The sequence below is a fragment of the Mustelus asterias genome, chromosome 20, assembly GCF_964213995.1.
Source record: "Mustelus asterias chromosome 20, sMusAst1.hap1.1, whole genome shotgun sequence".
Lineage (NCBI taxonomy): Eukaryota > Metazoa > Chordata > Chondrichthyes > Carcharhiniformes > Triakidae > Mustelus > Mustelus asterias.
Window position 1 is genome coordinate 71,304,434 of NC_135820.1, and position 14,317 is coordinate 71,318,750.

The 14,317-nt window shown below is 46.6% G+C and overlaps 1 protein-coding gene across 3 annotated transcripts in view; it reads right to left on the minus strand.

Moving 5' to 3' along the window:
* ppp1r16b (protein phosphatase 1, regulatory subunit 16B) overlaps positions 1-14,317 on the minus strand; it is a 161,303-nt gene that overhangs the window by 114,451 nt on the left and 32,535 nt on the right. Inside the window, exon 1 of one of the 3 annotated variants that reach the window (XM_078236165.1) lies at positions 7,574-7,736. The exons of the other annotated variants lie outside the window; for them this stretch is intronic. The gene's annotated coding sequence lies outside the window, so the exon portion shown is untranslated. Of the gene's footprint in view, positions 1-7,573; positions 7,737-14,317 lie in introns of those variants that run through there. 3 annotated transcript variants of the gene reach the window in all.

The window sequence follows — 14,317 nt, forward strand, 5'->3', positions numbered from 1 at the left end:
CAGGCGAGAGGACACGATCTCTATCAGAGATCTGGCGCCTGCAGGGGACCTGGAAACCCCCGTCACTCCCGCACCCCTGGTTAGGATTCCTTTGCCCATTCTCTCCCCTCCTGGCACGGCGCGGGCAGCATCGGGACCTCAACTTAATCCTCTTACTCCCGTGTACAGCTTGCCTGAGTCCAGGAGATTGTCGCCAACTCGAGGTTGACAGGCGTGTGAGGAACTGGAGGAGTCAGTGGACACCACCTCGGAGAGAGGGTCGTCACCACGGTCACCAGAACCGGCACTGGAGCCAGTGCTGCGGAGGTCGCAGAGACGGTGCGGACCCCCGATACGGCTGAACTTGTGAACATGTGGACAGTTCGTATTGTCTCCTTACCCCACCGGCCTTTGTTTTTAAAGGAGGGGTGAATGTGGTGAACCATAGATGGTTACCACTATGGGTACTTGTACATATGTTACTCTTGTTACTGTTGGGGTTAGGGTTGGGGTGTTCCACCTGTTAGCATTGTTCTGTGGTACACTCCGTTCGGCGCCGCCTTCTTACAGGAGTATAAAGGTCACTGCTACTTCCTAGTAGCCCTTAGTCTGGGAAAATATTGTTAAGTAGTGTGCTCCAATCTTGTTGTGAATAAAAGCCTTTATTCCTGGGTACGTCCTAGCCTCCCGAGTGAATCAATCGCGCAACAACGGCATTGTGGGTCAACCCACAGACCATGGACTGCAGTGATTCAAGAAGGCAGCTCACCCCCACCTTCTCAAGGGGCAACTAGGGATGGGCAATAAATGCTGTCCTAGCCAGCGACACCCATGTCCCACAAATGAATTTTAAAAAGTAATAGAATCATAGAATCCCTACAGTGCAGAAGGAGCCATTCGGTCCATTAGCTTGGTACTGAACACAATCCCACCCAGGCCCTATTCCTGTAACCCCACACATTTACCCTGCTAATTTCCCTGACACTAGGGCCAATTTAGCATGGCCAATCAACCTAACCCGCACATCTTTCAGACTGTGGGAGGAAAACGGAGCACCCGGGAGGAAACCCACGCAGACACGGGGAGAATGTGCAAATTCCACACAGTCAGTCACCTGAGGCCGGAATTGAACCCGGGTCCCTAGCGCTGTGAGGCAGCAGTGCTAACAGCTGTGCCACTGTGCCATCCTCAATGGTGACAAATTGAGTGTGAATTAACATGTGGATCATGGTGGCCAGACCTCAGTGCAGAGAAGAACCGGACTCTTTTTGATTCGGAAGGTGTTGTTGAAAATTGTTTTGTTGAGGGGGGGTTACGGTAGGGGTGAGAGGTATGCCTTGCATTATCAAAGCTCCAGGCCTCTAAAGAGTTGGCATGGTGATGGAATTGCAACGAAAACCGATAGCAGTTAATCTGTCATTCCGACACACTCCTGGCTTCTCTCCCACATTCTACGCTCCGTAAACCTGAGGCCATCCAAAAACCCTGCTGCCCGTGTCCTTACTTGCAACAAGTCCCATTCTCCCATTACCCCTGCGCAAGCTGACCAGTCTTGACTCCTACTACTGTATGAATTGGAACAGGTTGTAGGCCAATCGGCCCATCCACTCTCCGCATTAAATAATGGCTCAGTTTTAAAAGTTGCATCCTTTCGTTCCTAAATCCTTCAACACTCCCCTCCCTTCCCTATTTCTGTCATTTCTTCCAGCCTCACAACCCTCCAAAGTATCTGCACTCCTCTGATTCTGACCTCTTGAGCATTCCCGACTCTACTCAATGCACAGTTGGTGGCGTGGGGCCTCAGCTCAGGAATTATCCCCCCACCCCCCGTCCCCCCTCCCCTCACTCCTCCCTGCCTCTCTTTCTTCCTGTTCAGACATTCCTTCGATCCCTGGCCGGAATCTGACCACCGTTCACACCGGCAGGATTTTCCCATCCCGTCGCAGCGAACGGAGATTTGGCTGGCTGCCAAATTCCCCGACCTGGCTGCGGCGGGAGCGTTGGCGTGAAGGGGCCGGTAAGATCGTGCCCTACCTCTTTGATCAAGCTTTTGGGCATTTTCCCAAGTATCTCCTTTCATGTGGCTCGTTGTCTAACTTTGCCCCACCGCTCTGGTCCTTGGGACACTTCCATGTCCTTGGGGTATTTTAAGTTAAAAGCTCAATGTAAGTAAGTCGTTGCTGTTGCCTGTGGTTTGTGTGTGGTTTGATTTTGTTATCACTTTGTGCATTTGGGGAATGACAACACCAACAATTTAGAGTTGTATCGCACCTTTACCCTGATGAAATATCCCAAAGCCTTTTCACAGGAGCATTATAAAACAAAGTGTGAGTCGCAAAAGGTCAGATGACCAAATGTTTCATCAAACAGGTGCGGCACGGTGGCACAGTGGGTTAGCACCGCTGCCTCACAGTGCCAGGGACCCAGGTTCGATTCCCGGCTTGGGGGTCACTGTTTGTGTGGAGTCTGCACGTTCTCCCCGTGTCTGCGTGAGTTTCCTCGGGGCGCTCCGGTTTCCTCCCACAGTCTGAAAGATGCGCAGGTTAGGTGGATTGACCTTGCTAAATTCTCCCTCTGAGTACTCGAACAGGCACCAGAGTGTGGCGATAGGGGATTTTCACAGTACCTTCATTGCAGTGTTAATGTAAGCCTACTTGTGACACTAATAAATAAACTTCAACTTTAAAGGTGTGGTTTAAGGAGTGTCTTAAAGGAAAAATGCGAGGTGGAGAGGTGTATGAAGTTTTTCCAGAGCTGGCTCGGCACATCGGCCGTGCTAAATTCTCCCTCAGTGTACCCTAAAGGCGCTGGAGTGTGGCGACTAGGGGGTTTTCACAGTAACTTCATTGCAGTGTGAATGCAAGCCTACTTGTGACACTAATAAATAAATTTTAAAACTGAAGTCCAATGAAATACAATCTAAAAGATCTTTAGCAACTGAGTTTTGGACTGCAATATAAAAGTTGGATTTTAAATTGTTAATTTATCACAGGGGCATACAGCACATGTGACAAATATGGTCCACTTGCCCATGCTCGCTGGCCCTCCAGGGACTCAAACTCTTGAAATGGAGAAGGGGGATCCATATTTGGTGTTCCAACATTAATTATTAAATTAAGATAATATAATCCGAGCACTCAGCAACTTGTGTTGTAATTCTTTGTCAGTGACTCACGAATGCAAAAAGGCACTCCTGACTTAGCAGAAGAAACTTTTAAAAAAAATAGCTGATCTACATCTAGAACTATTTAATGTCTGGGAAAGTAGAAATGAGAAAACCTTTTTGCTTTTTGTTTATCTCCAAGCATGCTGTCTCCTCACTCTATTTCCTGATTCCACTCTCCATGCTGCTCTCCCTCATTCACCCCTCTGTAAAATTTAAGGTCATCCAAAATTCTGCTGTTGTATCCTAGAACCCGCCCAAGACGCGTTCACCGACCTACACCCACTCCCAGTTAAACAACATCCTCATTTTACAACTGTCACCCGTTTTCAAATCCATCCCTCCTTACCTCTAATCCTCCCCAGATCCACAAGCCTCCAAGACATCAGATTTCCCCCGTTTCAGCATCCCAGATTTTAACTTCCCCACGACTTCTGGGGATGCTCTTAGTTCCAGGACACACAACTCTGGAATTCCCTCCCTCTTTTTCCTATCCTTTGAGGCACTCATAGAATCTTACAGGGCAGAAGGAGGCCATTCGGCCCATCGAATCTGCACCGACTACAATCCCACCCAGGCCCTATCCCCATAACCCCATGCATTTATCCTAGCTAGTCCACCCGACACTAAGGGGCCAATCCACCTAACCCGCACATCTTTGGAGTGTGAGAGGAAACCGGAGCACCCGGAGGAAACCCATGCAGACAAGCTCCACACAGATAGTGACACAAGCCGGGAATTGAACCCGAGTCCCTAGTGCTGTGAGGCAGCAGTGCTAACCACTGTGCCACCGTGCCACCCCTTTAAAGCTCCTTAAAAGTTACCCTAATATCTTCTGATGTAACTCCATAAACATTGCTTTCTAACACTTCTGTGAAGTGTCGAGGGACGTTTTAACATACTAACGCCAAAAACCTCCGATCGCGCCCGGGGGTGGGATTCTCCGGTGACACTACAGTGAATGGCTGAGTGCCAAATTCTCCATTCTCGCCGGCAGCGGGTATGGACGAGATTGGAGAATTCCAACCTAAAAACGGTGCCTGAGCTGCTCTTCTAACCCCTGTAAAGTTACAGACATCTTGCACTTGAGTTATTGCCTCATCACTAACTTGTCTCAGTAGTTAAACGTTGTATTTGAGCCAAAGACCATTTCCACTGCACTTCTTAACTTGATACAGCCCCAGTATCCCTTCTAATTCCCAGTTGAACCACAAGGCTAATCCCTCCCTCACTGTTAGGGTTACCCACTCGGGTTGGACATTTTCCCGGAGGTTTCGTCTCATGTCCTTGTCTCATCTCAGACTACCCGCTTAAACAGTCTTTTTCACTCATCTCCAATATTGCTCGGGATATCCAGGCTCCGGTCAAAGTAACCTTTGGCTGGTCCGTCAAATTTTCCACCCCACCCAGGGCAATTCCCATCGTGGACAGGATCAGAAATTCCCAGCCATTGTCCTATCAACTTAGCCGGACGCACATGGTGTCACATGGGAACAGTCATAGCAACTCACCTGGAGACTGTAAGACCGTGACTTCTGGGTAAAAAAATACTAGTTCCTTATGGGTTGGGGTGCACAGCGATGTTGCATCTAAGCCCTCCCTCTACCCCATGAATCTGGCCTTTCCCTCAGGCACAACGCAGACTTGATCTGCTAGTTGCCAGTTGGCCATCTGCAGTTGGCCATTCCCACATCCAGGGAGGTAGAAGATGGAGCCTGGTAACTCATACTGTTGCAAAGTTGAGTTTGTGAAGTTGGAATTTGATGTTGGTAAAGATATAAAAAATTGTAAAAATGCTAGAGGGAAAAAAACATTGCATGGTCCTTTTAAAAGCTGGCGTTTTGTTTCAGTGCTTGGAGGGTTAAAATGTAAAGTACACACAGAGTCCCAGACTGAAACATTTGTATCAAAAAGTCAAGCAGTCATCTTGACAAAGACAACCTGTTGTTTGAATTTTGCCCAATCAATTTAAAGCAGACACTCAGATACCAAGAACCTCTAAGATTTGAATTTGATGTTATTGGCAACAGCAGACCAATGGGCGGCACGGTAGCACAGTGGTTAGCACTGCTGTTTCACAGCTCCAGGGACCTGGGTTCGATTCCCGGCTTGGGTCACTGTCTGTGTGGAGTTTGCACATTCTCCTCGTGTCTGCGTGGGTTTCCTCCAGGTGCTCCGGTTTCCTCCCACAGTCCAAAGATGTGCGGGTTCGGTTGATTGGCCATGCTAAAATTGCCCCTGAGTGTCCTGAGATGCATAGATTAGAGGAATTAGCGTGTAAATATGTGGGGATATGGGGATAGGGCCTGGGTGGGATTGCAGTCGGTGCAGACTCGATGGGCCAAATGGCCTCTTTCTGCACTGTAGGGTTTCTATGATTCTAATCCCATTGTAGGAAAAGTGATAGGTCATCACAGGTATAAAAGAGAGTGAAAGAGGGAAAAACAGGGGATGGCAACTGCCACCTCTCAAGTCTCGAGAGGGAGAGCAGCTCTCCACTGTGTCAGCTTCAGATATCTCTTAAGAGAACGCACCATCTAGCCAGCAAAAGAACTTACAAATCAAAAGTACTTACAGACCGAGAAATCAACCGAGAAACTCCAGAAGATTCCGAAAGACACAAAACCTGGTTGTATATTTTTTTGAGAGTGACTGAATTCTGTTATTACTTTTTTTGGTTAATGAATGGACATTGTATTTATTTGAACAGCATTCCAGTACAATCTTATTTTATTTGGTGTGTTACTTGTTTGGTTAAAGTTCCCTGTTAGTTAAATAAATAAATTGTTAAGTGTTCATTTCAAAGTGAGTGCCGGGTATTTCTGTTCATTGACCACTAAACGTTACTGAAGGACAGTTCACACCTTCCCAAACTCTTCGTACAGATTACAAGGTGAGGGATTCCTCTTTGGGGGGATTCAGCGTTACGGCTCAAAGGGGGAACCACCTCCCTGTCGTAACAATCACCAAAGATTCCGCGAGAATTGGAAATCAATGTGGTGCAGGTTCACAAAATGATGTGTCAAAATAGTCCCTATTATAGGGTAGAAAAAAAGCACATTATTGCAACAGTGCACCTGTAGGAAAACAGGTCTGTCAGCACCTACAGGGAGAGCAGATAACATTTCTTGCAAAGGCCTATCTGATTCTTTGCTCATCCAGCTGAGGTAAATGATGGTTGCTAAATGCTAACTTGCATGGTTTCCAAACACACGTGGAGTGCCTGGTGATACGTCCATTTGAGATTGGGTCGTCATGCTTTACTTGCCATTCCGGTGAGGGTTGGTATATTTTTTCACGTAGATTTTAACTCGTTGGATGCGAGCATTGACAGCTCACAGTCTGATGCCCGCCCATGAGCCGCCCACCCCTCTGTTTAGAATATTGAAGCTAAGCTGGCCCTCTCTATCCCACCAAAGCTATTGGACAGACCTATCAGCATTTCATCGGACAGCTCGCTCAGAAGCAGGCAGGGGACATTTTGGGGTAGAGACTCCGATGAATCCATCACTGCTTCTTCTGCAGCACTGAGAACGTTGCTCCCTTTTAGAACAACCCACTCACGCAAAAACTGGCTTTTTCAGCAATAACAGCAGCGGAAACAAAGCAGCAAGACAGTCTGACCTCTGACCATGGCCTCAGCATGAGGTTATCAAAGATAACTCCCACGTCTTAACAGAATGGTGCGACGATAATAATCTCTCCCTCAATATCAACAAAACGTAGGAGATAGTCATTGACTTCAGGAAGCGTAGTGGAGGACATTCCCCTGTCTATATCAATGGGAACGAAGTAGAAATGGTCGAAAGCTTCAAGCTTCTAGGTGTCCAGATCACCAACAATCTGTCCTGGTTAAGAAAGCCCACCAAATGCCTCTTCTTTCTCAAAGACGAAGGAAATTTGGCATGTCAGCTACGACTCTCACCAACTTTTACAGATGCACCATAGAAAGCATTCTTTCTGGTTGTATCACAGCTTGGTATGGCTCCTGCTCTGCCCAACACCGCAACAAACTACAAAGGGTCGTGAATGCAGTCCATCATGCAAACCAGCCTCCCATCCATTGACTCTGTCTACACTTCCCACTGCCTCGGCAAAGCAGCCAGCATAATTAAGGACCCCACACACCCCGGACATTCTCTCTTCCACCTTCTTCCAAAAGGAAAAAGATACAAAAGTCTGAGGTCACGTCCCAACCGACTCAAGAACAGCTTCTTCCCTGCTGCCGTCGGACTTTTGAATGGACTTACCTTGCATTAAGTTGATCGTTCTCTACACCCTAACTATGACTGCAACACTACATCCTGCACTCTCTCCTTTCCTTCTCTATGAACGGTATGCTTTGTCAGTATAGCGCAAGAAACGGTACTTTTCACTGTACACTAATACATGTGACAATAATAAATCAAATCAAATCAAATCAAAGAATACCTGCTCAGTATCAGAAACATCTGGTAAGGAGGTGAGCTGGTGGGGGATGAGGAGGCGGGAGCTGTTCCCAGAAGAGAAAGAGTTGTGAAACTCTGTCCTAGTCCTCCTCTTCCCAGCACGGAGAGCTTCCTTACATTCACTGCAGTGTACAGAACCACAAAACACACCCTCACTTACAAGATTTCAGTGTCAAGGGAAGATTAGCACTCACAGGAAAAGGAAATGACTTTTCTCCAACAGACATGCTGGTGTAAAGGGTTTGAATGTATTAAGAGCTTCCGTCAAGTCCGTGGTCGATTACCCAAGAGGTGTCAGCAACTCTTCCATTAGGTTACTCATTCCAATATAAGCGCAGAATCACACCGTACAGAAGAAGCCGTTTGGACCATCAAGTCTGCACCGACACGTGAGAAACACCAGACCTAGAATCATTAAAGTGCAGGAGGCCATTCGGCCCATCGAGCCTGCACCGACCACAATCCAACCCAGGCCCTATCGCCGTAACCCCGTGTATTTATCCTGTTAATCCCCCTGACACTAAGGGGCAATTTACCATGGCCAATCAACCTAAGCCGCACATCTTTGGCGTGTGGGAGGAAACCGGAGCGCTCGCAGGAAACCCACGCAGACACGGGGAGAATGTGCAAACTCCGCACAGAGAGTCATCCGAGGTCGGAATCGAACCCGAGTCCCTGGCGCTGTGAGGCAGCAGTGTTAACCACTGTGCCACCGTGTCGCCCACTACCTACCTACCTACCTAATCTCATTTACAGCACTTAGCGTTGAATGTTACGGCGTGCCAAGTGCTCATCCAGGTACGTTTTAAAGGATGTGAGGCATCCCGCCTCCACCACCCTCCCAGGCAGCGCATTCCAGGCCATCACCATCCTCATCACATCTTCCCTAAACTTCCTGCCCCTCACCATGAACTTGTGTCCCCTCGTGACTGACCCTTCAACCCTTCGGAAGGGCCATCTGGACTCGAAACATCGGGTGGAACTTTACCAGCACATCCGCCTAAGGTCCTGCCCAAGGCCAATGGAGAATGGCGTTCCCTGAGCCTCGCCCACCCTCCGGAATCTGGGCGGGCGTGCCAGTAAAATTCCAGACCTCGGCTCCATTCTCTCTCCATAGATGCTGCCAGACCTGCTGAGTTTCTCCAGCATTTTCTGCAGATGCTTCCAAACTGCTGCGATCATTGGACTGAGTCCGAAGTCACCGTGTTTGGAGTTGGGGGCACGGGGTGGAATTAAAGAGCTGGTTTGAGGACAGGACTCGCCTTGCAACTTTGCAAAGTATACAGTAGAGCCAAGTTCTTTTGTGTACAGCTCTTCCACCTCTGGAACTGTGCCAACATTCGGGGTTCTTTCAGGTCAGCAGCAGCGTGAAGTCTATACAAGTCTATTTTATCCGACCCCAGTGTATAAACACCTCCTATGTCAACTGATGCAACACTTTCTAACTTCAACACCAGCTGACTGGTCCCTGAAGATCCAATCGATTGTAAGTCCAACCACTCAGAGTGGGCGGTAGGAACATTCTCTTCAGATCCCAGCCCGGGCTGCAAGCGAGCAGAAATCAAACGGGAATGAGTTGTGTGGAGGCATCAACACAGAAGCAAAATTCCGCTGGAATGTTGGTATTGTTAGGGACCAGATCTGAAACTCCAAGGTATATTATGAAGTTAGCCTGGGCCCTAAATGTTTTTTGATTTTGGAATTAGTGTGAGCATAAGTTGGGTGGAATTTTACCAGCACGTCCGCCCGAGGTTCGTACAGTCCCGCCCAAGGCCAACGAGCCATTCTCTGAGCCTCAACTGTGTTGTTAAATAAAGTTTGTTTTTAATAAAAGCTTCCTAGTTGGTTAATCGAATCACAGCTGGAGTGAAACAACAGCTGTAATTTTATCGGCACGCCCGCCCTGACTCCGGGGAAGCTTTTATTAAAAACTAACTTCATTTAACAACACAGTTGAAATGTAAGAAAAAGAATCAGCATAATTTTTACCAGTTGATATATTTAAACATGACAAGCTATAATTCTTAACTAAAGGAAAAATGCTGCAGATGCTGGAATCTGAAACAAAAACAGAAAATGCTGGAGAATCTCAGCAGGTCTGACAGCGAGAAAAGAGGCAACATTTCAAATCTGGATGACTCTTTGGAACATTTCAAGTCTGGATGGCTCTATTCTCTCTCTCTACTGATGCTGTCAGACCTGCTGAGTTTCTCCAGCATTTTCTATTATAATTCTTAACTGCTGGTTAGTTTTATTAGTTCCCAATTTAAGCAATATCCCCATAGACATAAACCTCTCGTCAGAATCAGTTAGCAAGACACACAGGCTTATGTGAATTCCCACTCCTCCAGCCTTTTAACCCCTCTGGATACAGAGAGACACCCGTCTTCTGACTCTCAGAAAGCAGCCTCCAGAGGGAAACCCGTCTTCACACTGCAGAACTCCAGTGGGAGGGAGAGGGAGAACACCTCTGGCCTTTTGCACACATCTGAATAGATTCCTCTTTTCTAGCAGGTCCCCAGACTTCAATTTCCAGAAAGAGGGAGAGAGAGATAGAAATAACTACTGCTCTTGTCAAATTCAAACTGCAGCTGCCTGCTTTTTGTCTCTCTCCGTAAGCCTAGCTCCACCACACACACACATGTTTCTCTTGTCAGTTGTGATGTTATTGTCCGTTTAAAAAAGTTTTTTTTAAAAAAAAAGATGATTCCTGCAGCTCACAGCTTCAGTGATGTCATTATCGTTGCCTGGTTGCCTATGATGAGTCCTTTTATTGCTACTTCAATAGCTTAATTGGGGTTGTTAATGTTTACTCTGGGATTAGTTTTAGGATCCTGCACTGTTAGGAGAAATGGACATTCACTCTTCCACATTCTTCCGTTGGGAAAAAGATACAAACGTCTGAGGTCACTTACCGACCGACTCAAGAACAGCTTCTTCCCTGCTGCTATCAGATTTTTGAATGGACCTACCCTGCATTAAGTTGATCTTCCTCTATATCCTAGCAAGGGAGGGCACCATGGTAGCACAGTGGTTAGCACTGCTGCTTCACAGCGCCAGGGACCCGGGTTCAATTCCCGGCTTGGGTCACTGTCTGTGTGGTGTTCTCACCGTGTCTGCGTGGGTTTCCTCCCACATTCTGAAAGACGTGCTGGTTAGGTGCATTGACCTGAACAGGCACAGGCCTGTGGCGACTTGGGGAATTTCACAGTAACTTCATTGCAGTGTTAATGTAAGACTTACTTGTGACTAATAAATAAATTTTATAAACTAGCTATAATTGTAACACTACATTCTGCACTCTCTCGTTTCCTTCTCTATGAACGGTATGCTTTGTCTGTATAGCGCGTATGAAAAAATACTCTTCACTATATGCTAATATATGTGACAATAATAAATCAAATCAAATCATATGTTTTTGGACGTTTTTTTTTCTTTCCGGCGAGTTTAAGGTTTCAGTTTTGAGAGTTCTGGGGCTGCAGTTTAGTTTTTTGTTTTAGCAGGGGCATCAAGCAAGAAAGAAGCTGAAGTCTCTCTCTCTGCCTCCCTGTTCTATTTGGAAAGTCTGCTGCTTATCTCTTGGCAATGTTTGGCCTTCTGGAAAGAAAGAGCAGGCTTTTGAAAAGACTCAATTCCAGTCAAGTGGGATTTTAATCTATGCCATGTGAGACTAGGGTTTTGTCTATGAAAGGTTTTGATTTGTTGAAACAGCTTTAATATTCAATTAAGGGTTAATACATTAATGTGGTTGTCTTCTTTCTGTTTTTTTTGGTTTGAAATTGATAAAGGGTAGTGCTAATTTTCTTTCAATACATATTAACTATATTCTTAAATAAACTTTGTTTGAATACAGTTCCCTAGTGGGTTGTTGAATCGTACCTGAAGTGAAATATATCATGCTCATCCTCGCCAAATTCAAGATGCTAAAGGTATGGTTCGGGCAGTTTCCTTAAAGTACTTTGGAGTTTCTAACCTGACCCATAACACAGTCGACCTAATCAAACCCTACTCTGAAAACACCAGGGGGAAACCCTAACATAACATGAATGCGTTAGTCCAGATCAAAATAAACACTCCAACAATTGGGAGCAATTCACCTTCTGCAGTATCAATGGGTGTGGACTGTAGACAATTTGGCACCGTCAGAGTTGAAATATAAACATGATTTTCACAAGAAACAAGATAGAAAATACAGCTCTGAAAGGCGCTGTATTGAAATCAGAAATTTCAAATGCTCAGCAGACAGGGCGGCATCCGTGGAGAGAGAGAAACAGACTGAACATTTCAGATCAGAGCACATGGGCCCTGATTTTTACGGGCACACCGGCCCCAGAACCGGGGCGGGCGAGGCTCGCAGAACTGCGTTCTCCGTTCGCCTCTGGTGCGATCTTAAGACCCTCGAGCGGGCGTGCAGTTAAACTTCCGTCATGATGAAGGGTTGTTGACCGGTAAAATTAATTCTCTCCACAGATGCTACCTCAACCGCTGAGTGCCTCCAGCATTTTTGGTTTTATTATGCGGAGACTTTACCTTGTGAGTGGGTGTAGGTGGTAGGGAGTGGCAAGAATCTGTAGGGGAAAGTATAAACTGCCATTTAACAATCTATGCTGAATGAGTGGAAAATAATAGATAGAATTTCCATAGAATCCCTACAGCGCAGGAGGAGGCCTTTCGACCCATCGAGTCTGTACCGACCACAATCCCTATTCCCGTAACCCCGCACATTTACCCTGCTAGTCCCCCCTGACACTAGGGTCGATTTTAGCATGGCCAATCAACCTAACCCGCACATCTTTCGGACTGTGGGAGGAATGCGGAGCACCCGGAGGAAACCCACGCAAACACGGGGAGAACGTGCAAACTCCACACAGACAGTGACAGGAGGCCGGGAATCGAACCCGGGTCCCTGGCGTTGTGAGGCAGCAGTGCTAACCACTGTGCCGCCGTGCCGCCCCAATCTTCCTTAAAAAAATAATAAAAGCGAAATCACCCAGCTGTCCTCATTAATCTTTTAGAAGACGCGCTGCTGCACAAGTTTAATTTATATTTGATGTGACCTGAAAGACTAACATCTTTTGAACTCTTGCATCACTTCATGTTCGCACTCATTTTAATGTAATGGATTCTCTTTCCATCTCCATTCATTTTAATGACTGACAAGATGCTGGAATTTATTTTGCATTATATATATATCTCTATTTTCCGTATGTCAAAGCACTTCAGCATACACATCTGAATTGTTCTTGAGGAACCTCGCCATCACCAGTTTCACAGCAGGGTTAGGAATCTCACTCTCTTCCCCCAACACACACTTCTTTTATGTCTGACAGTCACACCCTTGAGTGAGTCTTGCCACATGCTGACATTACAGTGTCTGTACTGAACCCCCCCCCCCGCCCCCCCGCTACCGAGTCACAAACTCAACAGCACTCGTGTGGCTGAAATGGACCATACAAAAGTGGAAGGTGCAGTTCAGTTTGCCTCCAATACGTACAAGTGTTTCACTGCGGAAGTGTTTGACTGCAGTGTGTAGTATCCACAAGATTCACTGAGGTAATGGTAATAAAATCACGCAAACCAGCCTCCCATCCATTGACTCTGTCTACACTTCCTGCTGCCTCGGAAAAGCAGCCAGCGTAATTAAGGACCCCACGCACCCCGGACATTCTCTCTTCCACCTTCTTCCGTCAGGAAAAAGATACAAAAGTCTGAGGTCACGTACCAACCGACTCAAGGACAGCTTCTTCCCTGCTGCTGTCAGACATTTGAATGGACTTACCTCGCATTAAGTTGATCTTTCTCTACACCCTAGCTGTGACTGTAACACTACATTCTGCACTCTACCATTTCCTTCTCTATGAACGGTATGCTCTGTCTGTATAGTGCGCAAGAAACAATACTTTTCACTGTATGTTAATACATGTGACAATAATAAATCAAATCAAATCAAAAAGGAATTCACCAAAGATTCTTAGACAGCACCTTCCAAACCCAGGACCACTTCCATCTCGAAGGACAAGGGCAGCAGCTACATGGGAACACCACCACCTGCAAGTTCCCCTCTAAGCCACTCACTGCCCTGACTTGGAAATATATCACCGTTCCTTCGCAGTCGCTGGGTCAAAATCCTGGAATTTCCTCCCTAACGGCATTGTGGGTCAACCCACAGCACATGGACTGCAGCGATTCAAGAAGGCAGCTCACCACCACCTTCTCAAAGGCAACTAGGGATGGGCAATAAATGCTGGCCAGCCAGCGATGCCCATGTCCCACAAATGAATAAAAAAAATAAGGCAGTTACTGGCCTGGTACGCAAGAGAATTGATTATATTATTGTCGATCAGGAACACAGGAACAGGAGTAATTCACCCAGCCACTTCCACCATTTGCAAAGATCTTGACAAATCAGTATATTAACTCTTGGTTCCCTAACCTTTGATACCTCTTCTAAGTTTTGAAATTTTTAGAGGACATAGCCTCAAACAACTATTAGTTTATTTATTGGTGTCACAAGTAGGCTTACATTAACACTGCAATGACGTTACTGTGAAAATCCCCTAGTTGCCACACTACGGTGCTTGCTCGGGCACACTGAGGGAGAATTAAGCATGGCCAATGCATCTAAACAGCATGTCTTTCGGACGGAAATCGGAGCACCCGGAGGAAACCCATGCAGACACGGGGAGAACGTGCAGATTCCACATAGGCGGTGACCCAAGCCGGGTCC